Source organism: Dermacentor albipictus, chromosome 9 (genome assembly GCF_038994185.2).
Source record: "Dermacentor albipictus isolate Rhodes 1998 colony chromosome 9, USDA_Dalb.pri_finalv2, whole genome shotgun sequence".
Classification (NCBI taxonomy): Eukaryota; Metazoa; Arthropoda; class Arachnida; order Ixodida; family Ixodidae; genus Dermacentor; species Dermacentor albipictus.
In genome coordinates this window covers 89,149,228-89,161,328 of record NC_091829.1, presented here as the reverse complement: position 1 = coordinate 89,161,328, position 12,101 = coordinate 89,149,228, and positions in this window count along the sequence as shown.

The following is a 12,101-nucleotide window of genomic DNA, read 5'->3' as shown; positions in this document are numbered from 1 at the left end:
ATACAGAAACGTGCCTTCTTGCTTGAAAAGGCACCCTAAGGAAACGAGGCCTTATCACAAGAAATGGGCATGGGAGCGAGGGTACGAACGTTTTATAGCTTTGAATCGGTGATGTTTTAGAAGAATAACATTTTGTTGCAGGAAACTCTCAATGTAAAAAAAGCAATGCAATCACTACGCGCCGTGTAGAATGCAGTTTACAAAATGCGAGTTGTGGCTGTCGTGCGTCTCTCATTTGGCAACACGTGCCGCCCGGTTTCCTTTAAAGCGAAAGCTTTCCTCACCGCGACGAGTCAAGTTTCACCGTCGCCAGCAATGTGACCTTCATTTGACCGCAGCTGCGCCGAAGCCTTGGCAACGGCTGTGACTTCGGGGCGTAGGACCAGAGACGGACTCTTTTCGGAGACGAAGAAGAAACGAAAGACGTTGCACAACATTTTCAGGTAGTTGACGATAGCGTTCACGTAGCTGCAAGAGCGCAACAGACCGACTGGGTGGCTGGAGGCGACTCTCCCTCTCTCCCTCAAGTCCCCTTCGGCGATTCCTCATCGATCACGTCACACGCGTCGATTCTTCATTCGTCGCGGAAAAGTGGGAGCTCCCGTCGCTTCTGATATGCACGTGGTGCACGTAGTGTGACAGCTTCCGTCACCTCCATGACAGGCACGTGTTACGGCACAACACAACGCATCACGTGACTCGGCGCGCGCCTGGCTAAGAGAAGTGGCGCGCTCGCCAATTCAGCTGTAGTGTTCCTGTATATGCTCGTGCAGGGAGCAGAGTTGTGCATAACGTTTCCGGAACCATTTGCACCGCTATTCGCCGAGAGCTACCACGTGATGCAAAAATGATATCAAATGTTCATCTGCTCCGCTACGAAGCCAACTTTACGGGCGCGGCGCCGACTCGTTTCTGTGAGTGCCATCGAAATTGCAATCAGCGGACCGTCAAGCGTGCGTTGCACTTATTGGCTCCAGGTTGTAGGTACGCTTTTCGACGATAGCAGGTTAATAACTTTGGGGAAGTGGTACGAAACACATAATTTGACAGTTGTAGTCCAATATGATGGAGTGCAGCGCACCAAACTGTAGAAATCGCACGGATGGTCGGAAAGCTTTTTACGCGGTTGCGTGCGGGCGGACGATACCAGCCAGCTCCGAAAGGGACCCGGATATGCGAGAGCGTTCGCCTTGTTTACATACGTTGGTTCACCTTGTTTACACTAAAACAGCAGTTATATCGAGTAACACTCCTGTACACGCTGAAATGCGTACGCCTGGTATGAGAGGTTCTTCACTTGTGCAATTTTTAGAATATATGTGGAGCGCGGCACAGACGCGGGACAAAATATGGACGATACATCTGTGTTGTGTTGCGCATATACGCAAGAATGTTAACTTACCAACTCCCCCAATTCAATGTGTAGCTTGTACGATTGTTCTGTCTATGCGGCTCTATAACAGTGTGTTCGAAACAGAGTATATACTAGCAGATACAATTTTCACGCTGCGTCTCGGCTTTTCTCGACTGTGTTTTTTTTTTGTTGTTGGCGTTCTGACTTTTCATGTGAGGTCGATTAATGTACTCATGCTCATTGTTTTGTAGCATGCGAAAACATAGTGCGCTCCCGTTGTTGAGACAGGTATAATAGCTTCAGCAGTTACCGCCCACAGTAGGTTATTTTTTTGCAAAATATATTCTTTACGTTTTGTAATCGCTGCGTCATAGTAAATAATCTGGGCAGTGCGAGGAGATAAACAAGAATGCGTTGTCATATTACAGTATGCAACGTGTGAAATATTACTTTGCAAGTTTGCTATCTTATGTGATTAGTGCAATAAAAATAACCTCTTGTTATTCTTAATAACTTCAGTGACTTTGAATTCTGACCCAAGGCTCCACGAACCAGCACTCATCCCCTGCTGCCACCAGCCATTCCTCATCCACTCCCTCGTACGAAATAAATTTGATCTTGAAGCTTGTGCATCTTGAATTTTTTTCCACTTGTAGATTTGCTGCTACGAAGCAGCTGTTAAGTTTGCGGTATAAATAGTATAAATAAGCTTTTCATAAAATGGGCGAGTGTGAACATTTGAAATGCGTTTAAATCAACGTGCCTGTGCCGCATATATCGAAAACGAGCAGCAACTGTGAATGACGGGTAATGATGAATTATGGTCACGGGTTACGGTCACTGACATAGCTGGAGGAACGGTAGTTTTTTTGGCCACGATAATTATTCGTCTGGTTTTGACATCAAAAATGCCCTCACATAGTTGTCCACCACACGTGCCCGAAGTTTTCCTTAAAGATCCTTTAAAACATTTTTCGCATTCCGGCCTCCGCTAGGAAACTTCATATGCACGCTGAAAAACATTGCACCGCTTTTTGTTGCAAGGTAATGCGCGTTTGCAGGCGAATTTTTGAGCTGTTTGAGCCACGGGCGTAGGCATGATTTTATTTCGAGCGATCGAGGGAGGTACTACTCTATATCTACGTTCGTGCGTGTCTTTGTATATGGGCGTGTATTTACGCACATGCAAACTAAACATTTCGGGGGGTTCGCACCCCTCCGGCTGCGCCAATCCTTCGAGCGAAGCCTGCATAAAAAGTCTCATCTTGCTCGCCGCTTGCGAACAATTGCCGCATGTAGATCACGACCAGCAGAAATGAAAGCAAATGGAACACCACTCGGCACTTGTCTTCTGCGCGCTCGAGGAATAGCTTCACTGCACACCTGGAACACAACGGCGGACCTACGCGCAATTCTGCTCCCTGCGGGAGCATATACAGGGATTCTAGTCAGCTCCAGGAGAGCCACGGGCGAGAGCGAGGCCGAGACTTACCCTAGCGTTGAGTGGAAGCGGGAGGCTTTGAGCCGTCGTCGCCAAGCGGCGTCTGACCACCTCGGGGGTATCGTCGGGCGAACTGCTTCACTGGAGAGGGTCCGGAATGCAGCAGGCGTCGCACCGTCGAGATCAACGTAGCGACCGCGTTCGCGCCCTCTACGTTTGCGTATCGACGCTGCGCATGTTGGCGTCGTCTCTTTGCTTGTCTAGCACTCACTCTTCCCTGTGGCCCAACATGCGTCGCACCGTCGAACTATGCGTGTCTACCCGAGCCTAATGACAGTCACGTCTAGCCACTGACCTTGGCACAGCCGTCATACCTGGCTGAACGATGGATTGTATACATAAGCCTAATAATTACAGCTAAACCAAAGGTTGACCAAGTGGAACCAAGCATTAACCAGGCTAAAACAAGCTTTCTCTTAGCATGTCTAGAATTATCTACACTAGAGTGCAGCCAATTTTTTTCGTTTTCTTCTTTCGGTGATGCGGCGAGATTTGTTTGCGTTTTCTCTTGCATGATTCCCCGAATTTTGTATCTTGTGGAGGTGCAAACTTCGCGTGTATTTTTTACTTGTGTATTTGTTTATTTGCGCATCATTATTATTTTAATTTTTTTAAGCGTTCGCTTGCTTATTCGAGGATTTCTCGTGTGCATGTTTTAGAGAACAATAATCAACTTCACCGAGGACGAGTGCTCGATTCGGGTGTCTTCGTGACCAGACACTGCAACATGCTAGAAAAGAAGCGTGCTGATGCAGGGCCTCTAATCGAGGAGGAAAAGAAAGGGAAGCAGACAGAGGGAAAGTTCAAATGTAAAACGGTCTCCACCCGAGCGCCGACCAGCAGCTATGCAAGTGTTGGGACAACTTGAAAACCGAAATGGCGCAGGGCGATAGCCGCGGACACAAAGGAGATGGTCCAAACCCGTGAGTTATATTGCTTCACATCTCTCGATTCTCGGAAAACTAGTCAAAAAAAAAGAAACGTTAGAGAGCAACGACACCGCCAGGCGTTGTCGAAAAATTCGTTAGCGCCACAGCGTGCATTCAACCCGAATGGTTGAATGCGCACCGTTGCGGTGTCCCCCGTCTTAGGCTGCCACGGCCCAGCACGAACAAGTTTGCGGAGCACTTATCAGGAAAGAGAAACATAAGTCAATGCGTCACCGGCTTTTGTCACTCCTTTTATTCGGGAAGCGATATATTCTATGAAACTGCTTCATTCGAGCTTAGCCCAAGCTGCTACCACGACGATTTTGCTGCGCAGCAGGTGATGATATATACAGTCAAAAAAGATCTACAATAAATGATGATATCGAGAGACGACATCGAGAGATGACATATCGAGAGATGAGAGATGAGAGAGATGAAGTTAAATGTCAGGCATGGGTTCCGCTAACAATAATTCCCTCTCGGTGGAGCAGTGACCGCCTGGCCGCGCGGAAGTATTATGCAATGCGTCGAGTATATATATTTAAACGAGAGACAAGCACTATCTTTCTTCCGCTGCAGCGGTGGACGGACGGCGTTCTAAGTGGCGAGATGCGGTAATTGAAAGGCGATGTCCGCGCAATGACCGCGTAAAGTCCAATAATACGCGTGAGCAATTTTTCGCATAAGCGAGGAACGCGCGCAAGAGTGCATAGAAGAACTTCGTCGCCAGGAGAAAAAGTCACAGCACTGTGAGTCAAGTCGTAACGAGACTTGCGAGCGTCCTGGGAGATGCCGGGTGTTGAGGCGGGCGACGTGACGACCGTCCGCGACACGTGACCGAACTGTTCCGAGAAAGTAGCTACTGGGGATACAGGAGTTGAAAGGAACGGTACATCGAGAACGAAACTTGATGAGCTGCCTTAGGTGAGGGAAAAAGGGTGAAAAGCCGGTGGTGTGTTCCGTAGCCGTTTTATAGGCGAATGTCACAAACGGCAGGACTGCATCTCGGTTCGTGTGGTCGGGGCGGATATAGATCGCAATCACGTCGGAGTAGATACGATGATAACGCTTCGTCAAGCCGTTGGTATGCGGGTGGTAGCTGGAAGTCGTCTTGTGAATTGTGTTTGAAGCGCGCAGAACTTCGCTAAGGACAGAAGAGAGGAAGAGTTTGCCGCGGTTGCTGAGGTGAATGTGGGGAGCGCCATTGCGTAAGAATATGTTGCCCAGAAAGAAATCGGCGGCTTCAGCAGCACTCCCCAATAGTAGATAACTTGTCCCCACGGAGCGCGTTAGATAGTCAACAGTCGTCACCATCCAACGATTACCATGTGAGGTCGTGGGAAGAGGACCGTGCAAATCTCTTCCGACTACTTCTAAAGGCGAAGCGGGACGAGGCAGATGTTGTAAAGAGCTAGAAGGAGCTACTCTCGGTCATTTACGGCTTTGGCGATTAACGCAGGATGCAACATACTTCGCAACGGCTGAAGACAGGCCACGTCCGGAGCAGCGACTTGGTATTCTGTCCTAAGTCGTCTGGTAGCCTAGATGACCAGCCGTTGGATGAACGTGAAAGGCTTCGAGTATCTCACGTTGCAGAGAACGTGGTATGAGCGGGACCCATTTATTGCCGACGACGCGATAAACGTACCGATGTAAAGCCTCATTATGCCGTTCGAATTAATTAGGTTGTCAAAAAAGTCGGGCGTTCGGAGGTGACGAACCTTCCATACGTTCGGGAATAGTCAGCAGTACGGGTCGACATGTTCGTGAGACACAAGGACGGATGGGCTGTCGGGTCTTAGCCAATCGAGCGTTACTATTGGTAAAGCCGATAAAGAGGACTCGGGGTGTGCGCCAATACGCAACGGTCATTCCAGCACCTGAAATCAAGGTGCTGCCCTTGGTTCACTTCCAAGGCATTTCCGCAGGGTTGATGGTGAGTCCATTTAGCTTGGTGGTGTTAACAGTCACCCGCCGTGGTGGCGTTGTGGCTATGGCCTTGCGCTGGTGAGGCTGAGGGCGTGGGAGCAAATCCAGCCACGGCGACCGCATTTCATCATCATCATCATCATCATCATCATCATCAGCCTGGTTACGCCCACTGCAGGGCAAAGGCCTCTTCCATACTTCTCCAACAACCCCGGTCATGTATTTATTGTGGCCATGCCGTCGCTGCAAACTTCTTAATCTCATCCGCCCACCTAACTTTCTGCCGCCCCCTGCTACGCTTCCCTTCCCTTGGAATCCAGTCCGTAACCCTTAATGAACATCGGTTATCCTCCCTCATCATTACATGTCGTGCCCATGCCCATTTCTTTTTCTTGATTTCAACTAAGATGTCATTAACTCGCGTTTGTTCCCTCACCCAATCTACTCTTTTCTTATCCCTTAACGTTACACCTATCATTCTTCTTTCCATAGCTCGTTGCGTCGTCCTCAATTTGAGTAGAACCCTTTTCGTAAGCCTCCAGGTTTCTGCCCCGTAGGTGAGTACTGGTAAGACGCAGCTATTATACACTTTCCTCTTGAGGGATAATGGCAACCTGCTGTTCATGATCTGAGAATGCCTGCCAAACGCACCCCAGCCCATTCTTATTCTTCTGATTATTTCTGTCTCATGATCCGGATCCGCCGTCACCACCTGCCCTAAGTAGATGTATTCCCTTACTACTTCCAGTGCCTCGCTGCCTATCGTAAACTGCTGTTCTCTTCCGAGACTGTTAAACATTACTTTAGTTTTCTGCAGATTAATTTTTAAACCCACTCTTCTGCTTTGCCTCTCCAGGTCAGTGAGCATGCATTGCAATTGGTCCCCTGAGTTACCAAGCAAGGCAATATCATCAGCGAATCGCAAGTTACTAAGGTATTCTCCATTAACTTTTATCCCCAATTCTTCCCAATCCAGGTCTCTGAATACCTCCTGTAAACATGCTGCGAATAGCATTGGAGAGATCGTATCTCCCTGTCTGACGCCTTTCTTTATTGGGATTTTGTTGCTTTCTTTATGGAGGACTACGGTGGCTGTGGAGCCGCTACAGATATCGTTCAGTATTTTTACATACAGCTCGTCTACACCCTGATTCCGTAATGCCTCCATGACTGCTGAGGTTTCGACCGAATCAAACGCTTTCTCGTAATCAATGAAAGCTATATATAAGGGTTGGTTATATTCCGCACATTTCTCTATCACCTGATTGATAGTGTGAATATGATCTATTGTTGAGTAGCCTTTACGGAATCCTGCCTGGTCCTTTGCTTGACAGAAGTCTAAGGTGTCTCTGATTCTATTTGCGATTACCTTAGTGAATAGTCTGTAGGCAACGGACAGTAAGCTGATCGGTCTATAATTTTTCAAGTCTTTGGCGTCCCCTTTCTTATGGATTAGGATTATGTTAGCGTTCTTCCAAGATTCCGGTACGCTCGAGGTCATGAGGCATTGCGTATACAGGGTGGCCAGTTTCCCTAGAACAATCTGTCCACCATCCTTCAACAAATCTACTGTTACCTGATCCTCCCCAGCTGCCTTCCCCCTTTGCATATCTCCCAAGGCTTTCTTTACTTCTTCTGGCGTTACCTTTGGGATTTCGAATTCGTCTAGGCTATGTTCTCTTCCATTATCGTCGTGGGTGCCACTGGTACTGTATAAGTCTCTATAGAACTCCTCAGCCACTTGAACTATCTCATCCATATTAGTTATGATATTGCTGGCTTTGTCTCTTAACGCATACATCTGATTCTTGCCAATTCCTAGTTTCTTCTTCACTGTTTTTAGGCTTCCTCCGTTCCTGAGAGCATGTTAAATTCTATCCATATTATACTTCCTGATGTCAGCTGTCTTACGCGTGTTGATTAACTTCGAAAGTTCTGCCAGTTCTATTCTAGCTGTAGGGTTAGAGGCTTTCATACATTGGCGTTTCTTGATCAGATCTTTCGTCTCCTGTGATAGTTTACTGGTATCCTGCCTAACGGGGTTGCCACCGACTTCCATTGCACACTCCTTAATGATGCCCACAAGATTGTCGTTCATTGCTTCAACACTAAGGTCCTCTTCCTGAGTTAAAGCTGAGTACCTGTTCTGTAGCTTGATCTGGAATTCCTCTTTTTTCCCTCTTACCGCTAACTCATTGATCGGCTTATTATGTACCAGTTTCTTCCGTTCCCTTCTCAGGTCTAGGCTAATTCGAGTTCTTACCATCCTGTAGTCACTGCAGCGCACCTTGCCCAGCACGTCCACATCTTGTATGATGCCAGCGTTAGCGCAGAGTATGAAGTCTATTTCATTTCTAGTCTCGCCGTTCGGGCTCCTCCACGTCCACTTTCGGCTATCGCGCTTGCGGAAGAAGGTATTCATTATCCTCATATTATTCTGTTCCGCAAACTCTATTAATAACTCTCCCCTGCTATTCCTAGTGCCTATGCCATATTCCCCCACTGCTTTGTCTCCAGCCTGCTTCTTGCCTACCTTGGCATTAAAGTCGCCCATTAGTATAGTGTACTTGGTTTTCACTCTACCCATCGCCGATTCCACGTCTTCATAGAAGCTTTCGACTTCCTGGTCATCATGACTGGATGTAGGGGCGTAGACTTGTACAATCTTCATTTTGTACCTCTTATTAAGTTTCACAACAAGACCTGCCACCCTCTCGTTAATGCTATAGAATTCCTGTATGTTACCAGCTATATTCTTATTAATCAGGAATCCGACTCCTAGTTCTCTTCTCTCCGCTAAGCCCCGGTAGCACAGGACGTGCCCGCTTTTTAGCACTGTATATGCTTCTTTTGGCCTCCTAACTTCACTGAGCACTATTATATCCCATTTGCTGCCCTCTAATTCCTCCAATAGCACTGCTAGACTCGCTTCACTAGATAACGTTCTAGCGTTAAACGTTGCCAGGTTCATATTCCAGAGGCGGCCTGTCCGGAGCCTCGGCCTGTCCGGAGGTTGCAGCGGTGGCGTAGAGGTCCGTGGTAGAGGTCCGTGGTTCGAATCCCAGTGCCGGCAATTTTCCACCGGATTAAAAAAAAGGAAAAAAAATCCGCGTGTTGATAAAATTGCACAAACAGGCCTGGAGTGTGGCCTGATCCCGGTGACCAGAAACGGTAACGCACTCCCTCACCAGAGCAGGATTGGCCACCCTGGTGCAGTACTTGGCCACAACCTCCTATATGAACACAGCAATCAAACCGCATTTCAATGGGGACGAAATTCAGAAGCGGCCATGCCCAATGCATTGAGGGCAGGATCAACAACACCAGGTGGTCAATGTTTATTAGGAGTTCTCCACTACGGCGTGCCTCATAATGATGTGGTTTTGCCAGGCAACACAAAAGTGGGAAATCCAATTCGCCTTAGTACAATATGTATGGTAAGAATCTGAACGCAACAGCTGCATCATCAGCGAACTCAGAGGTAGGAACACGCATATACAGGAGACCCGGAAGCACGTTCAGGCGAATCTCAACGCACTGCTAGCGATTCTTCTAGTTTTCGGAAAACCTAACACACGGTGAGGTTCCCACATAAACCAAGGGTCCAACACCTAGTAATTGGCCTGCATAAAAATGACGGAAATGTCACCGCCGTGTTAGAAACAAGCAACCAATCACTTGTGCAAGAAATATCTTTATTCACAAGCGTCTACAAGAAAGTCTATTTGAAAGGATAATCTGATCCAGGTGCCGACATTTTTGGGGTAATAAATCCTGCTACCCTTTGTTTAAATCGTTCTAAATTTTTGAGCTTACAATTTGAAGATAAACTTGAAATTTCAGCTTGCATCACTCATTGATACGTAGATATAAAAGCAAATGAAAATCTTAATACACATTAGAATTTCATATACCGCTTATTGCTTACCTGGCCATACCCCAAGCAAACACCGACCGCACCGTTAATGAATCGAGGCTGAGAGCACGTGGAATGGCACACTACAAAGTCTGAAACGTTTAGCCACAGAGTTAGTATATTCAAAACCAGAAGAAAAGCTCCTCGTGGTGCTTATTCTTTGACATCGATATCTGCAAGGGCGCCGCCATGTTGCTACTCTGCACAGACGCACTCACGCAGACGCTGAGATGTCATTCAAAGGAGATACCGAGCATCCCTCAGTATGGTGGCACCAAATTGTACAGGCGTGTGTAAACGCATGACTTCATGCATCGTTAAAGAATCGAGGCTGAGGAGCACGTGGAATGGGCAGTGACTGTTATTTGCATTGCATGGCAAGAACCTGCATCTGTCAGAGCTGAACAACCTCCTTCGGCCCTCACACGTAAAAAGGTTAATGGAACCCAGACAAATCCCCACGAACACCAAACGTGAAGGCAGTTTACACAGAGAACAGAAAGCATTATAGAGGCGAGGAGATCTACAATAACAGAAACTGTACACTGACGCTGCCTTACAGTACGATACAGGTTCTGGAAAAATGTATGCCGCTACCGGTTATTGCACAGAAAACTGGCAAGCACACGCTGTGAACCACAGCAGCTCTTTTTCATTGGTTGGCAAAAAATAACATTTGGGTATAAAGAAATGAGCCGCGGATATTTTACACCTGCTCTTTTGATCTCCTTTAGCGCATTCTTAGTAGACTTTTAAAAATAAAGTAGAAGTTACGTAAGAATGCCAGCGTACCATCGGAGGTCTTCTGGCGTAGCAAGAGTGCAGTTTTCATTATTACTCCGGCTCCATTGGCAATCGATATCAGTATTTGTCGTTAGATAACCCCTTTCTTTATGTACATAAATTTAAGAAACACTGCACTGCTTACAAAAAAAACAAAGCGTTCCATTACAGGTGGGTGCCGCAAATGTAAAGGGGGTCAACAAATGTGCTTTGGTTGCCACCTAGCACCTTTCCCGGGCTTAATTCCGGCTTGTTTCCTATAAAGCAATACCGTTAGGGCCCACAGCACAATAGTTTTTCCGACGCTTAGTGTGCGAAAGGACAGTTTGCGGAAGCACATGTATGTTTGGGTAGCCGCTGAAATTTACTTATGCCCGTATTGACAAACGGACCTTATCTCAACGCTGAAAGGCGCCCTTTTATTACGGTAAGGAAAGTATAAGGTTGAGAAAAAGGCAAGGCATGATGCAGAAACGTGCCTTCTTGAATGAAAAGAAACCCTTACGTGAAGGCGGTTTTATCATGATAAGAAAAGAGCATGGGAGTGAGGCCAGAAACATTTCATATCCCTAAATCTCGCATTTATAAGAAAAAGAATCACATTTTGTTGCTCCAACAATAAACATATAAAACGAATGTGCATTCTTACACGCCGTAAGAAATGCAGTCTGAAAACTGCGAGTTGTAGCTGTCGTGCACCTCTCATCTGACATGTGTCGCCGGGTCTCCTTTTTTTGGTTTTCTTTTTTGGCTGATGTGACGTGGATTGTTTGCTTTCTTCTATTGCATGATTCATGCAATTTTACATATTTTACCGTTGTGCCTGGCAAATATTGCACCTATGTATTTATTTATTTATTTGTTTATTTATTCAACTGCGCGCGTGGGATCGCCGGACCAGTTTCAGAGACATCACGCAACACTACAGATTGAACAGATGTAAACACCCACCACCGCACGTTTAACTAAACAAGAAATATGCGGTTGCCTGGTGGCAATTGCAGACACAGACATATACGAACTCGGCGACCCTTCACCTCTGCTACCCCGACACTTATTCGTCCGACGATTGTAAAGCGTGCGGAGCCAGAGCTACGCTGCAGCACATGCTGTGGGCATGCACCGGTATGGCGAACAGCAGGAGTCCCCGACGAACGGTGTAGACATGGCAGTCTCGAACCGAGGCGCGCTTTGGGAGGCGGCCCTGCAAAGCCACGACCTGGCTGATCAACTGTGGGCCGTCCTGCACGCCGAGGACGCCTCCCGAGTCCAAGGACTCGGGGCCGTCACCGACACTGGGGTGCTTATGGCCCCACCCAGCCCAAATCGCCGGGCATTTACAATAATGTTTTCACTCACTCAACCGTTCGCTTACTTATTCGAACGTTTGTTATGGGTATGTTTCAGGAAACAATAATCAACGTTACCGAGGAGCAGCAGTGAATTCCCATTCACTTCATGACAAGGCATATCAACGTGCTAGAAAACAAGCGTATCGATGCGGTGTCCCTAAGCGAGATGGAAGGGAAATAGAAGCAGACAGGAGAGCAGCAGCTAAGAGCAGCAGCTACGAAAGTGTTCAGACAACTTCACGAGAGAAGTCGGGGAGAGCCACGGACACAATGGAGCTGATCCGAACCACTGAGTTGTAGCTGTCCACATCTTTCTCTTCTCAAAAAAAAAAAGAGA